The sequence below is a fragment of the Penaeus japonicus genome, unplaced genomic scaffold (assembly GCF_977035675.1).
Source record: "Penaeus japonicus unplaced genomic scaffold, GWHDUDI00000001_assembly GWHDUDI00000025, whole genome shotgun sequence".
NCBI classification, from domain to species: Eukaryota; Metazoa; Arthropoda; class Malacostraca; order Decapoda; family Penaeidae; genus Penaeus; species Penaeus japonicus.
This window is the reverse complement of record NW_028234427.1, coordinates 24,149,114-24,151,613: the sequence shown is the minus strand read 5'-3', so window position 1 is coordinate 24,151,613 and position 2,500 is coordinate 24,149,114. Positions and strand designations below refer to the sequence as shown.

The 2,500-nt window shown below is 31.8% G+C and overlaps 1 protein-coding gene across 3 annotated transcripts in view; it reads right to left on the bottom strand.

Moving 5' to 3' along the window:
- LOC122260293 (zinc transporter ZIP1) overlaps positions 1–2,500 on the bottom strand; it is a 23,771-nt gene that overhangs the window by 10,880 nt on the left and 10,391 nt on the right. The window contains exon 1 of one of the 3 annotated variants that reach the window (XM_043027498.2): positions 1,300–1,392. The exons of the other annotated variants lie outside the window; for them this stretch is intronic. The gene's annotated coding sequence lies outside the window, so the exon portion shown is untranslated. Of the gene's footprint in view, positions 1–1,299; positions 1,393–2,500 lie in introns of those variants that run through there. 3 annotated transcript variants of the gene reach the window in all.

Genomic DNA, 2,500 nt, shown 5'->3' with positions numbered 1-2,500 from the left:
ATCTATCCTTCATATATCTCAATCTCCTACACGAATCAAACTATCACCAATATATCACTCACACTCTCTGTTTCTTCTACTCTCTGACAAAGTACTGTATAATCTCCTACTCACACTCTCTAACACAAACTCTCACACATACACACACACTCACTCTTACAAAACCTCCCCCACCCTACCACTCACAACCCACTCTCTAACTCTCAATCACTCCATCTCACAACTATCACTCTCCTATCTCTCACTACCATACGTCTATATCATATCTCTATAACACTACACTCACTCACTAACACTCACTCTATAACTCTCAACACTCCCTCCGACTCTCACACTCACTCAACACTATCAAATCTCACTCTCTCAATCTAACACACTATCAATCACTACACTCCATCCATATCCTAACATACCTACATAACTATATATCACTCAAACTCATAGCTACCAAAAACCTGTCCCTCTAACACTCCAAATACTACTGACCACTCGCCAATAAATTTACATAAATCAAACAAAATCAAACTCCTCACTATATATATATAAAAATATATTCCAAGAAACCATAAGTACACATCATGGCAGAAATTATCTAATCCGGCACGAAGACCCCGTGAGACACAGTGCCAAAGGGAAGAGACTCTACGCAATAAAAACTTATCTCTAGAGACACAGCGATACCTATGAGTCTAATGAGTACACATTCCTTAATAACAAGTTTCTGTTCCTATTACCACGTGTGCACGAACGTATCCCCCACGTGAGGTTAAAATCAGCAGCCACGCCACGTCTCCCTCGCTCCTCAGACGGCTCCGTGGACACCGCCGCCGGTCCCTTCGAGTATTCACACTTCACTTGAGGTGACGTTCTTCATGAGGAATAAAGTGCTTCCCGTCTCCATGATGACGCTGCTTCCTCCACTCCCCCCAGGCACATATACCCCTCCGTTATGTCAAGATCTCTTCGAGAGAAAGAGACGGAGGACGGAGAAGCACGCGAGTGAGGCGGCACGTGGTTGACACCGACGAAAATCGGTGTCGATAGGACTGGCAAACGTTGAGCAGCACTGGTATTTTGAGCGTAAGTGTAGGTTGGCACTCGGGGGTACATAAACCACGATGGGAAAATTCCTGAACAAATAACTTCCGGCCAGACAATGCCATTTGGAGGCGATAGCTGATAATTTGAGGGGAAAGTGGATGAAGAGAGATTACTGTTGCAACGGCAATACTGATGATGACAACAACAATAAAAGTTATAAAGATGATGGTGAAGAGAACGCCGTGTGCTGAGACTAACCTGCTTCTCGCTCTACCGTGAGTTGGCTTGGCTCTGACCCAGACTTTTTACTGACACAGAGTATATGTTCACGGTGTATCTGTTATCTTGCTGTGTCGCCAAGAGGAGAGAGATTTATCTGTTGTATAAGTCCAGCATAGGACGCGAGGGATCGTCTGTTGCGTGAGGGGCTGATTTTTGTCTCTTATCTGAAGTTGGCATTTTTTTAACACGTTTTCATTTTGTGGAAAGAGGTCGCTGATAAGAGCTTGAGCGAAGGAAGAACATGATGAGGTTGAAGTGTGTGACTTTACACACACACACACACACACACACACATAATTAATTTTATATTTTAAAATATATACATAATATTAATATATAATAAATATATATATTTTAAATATAAAGGGATATATATATTTATATGCTAATATATAATAAATATATAATATATATATAATATATAAATATAGTATAATATACATACATATAAATATACATACACATATTATATATACATATAATATACATATATTGATGTATTTATGTATATATATACATCCATAGATATATACATACACCTAATAAATACATATATATATACAATATGTAAAAAAAAAAATACATTTATATAATAAAAAATATATATATTATATATATATCTATATGTATATATTGTATAATATACATATATATATACAGTATAAGTATATATATATATAAATATATATATATATATATATATTATAATAATATATAAACATAAATAGTATAATACATTCATATATTTTAATATATATATATATATATATATTCAATATATACATATATAACATTTATATGTTATATATATACATATATACAGGCTATATGTATATATATAATATATATCATATATATATATATATATAATATATATATATATACTGTTAGATATATAATATATATATATACTGTAAATATATAATAAATATAATATACATATATATACATATATGACATCTAGATTAATGATATATATCAATATATATATATATATATATATATATACATATAATATATATATATATATATATATATAGTATGTATATATATAAAGTGTGTGTTTGTATAATATTCCTATGTACGTATACAAATATATATATATAATATATATATATATAAATATATACATTAAATATACATATAATATTTAATATATATATATATATATATAATA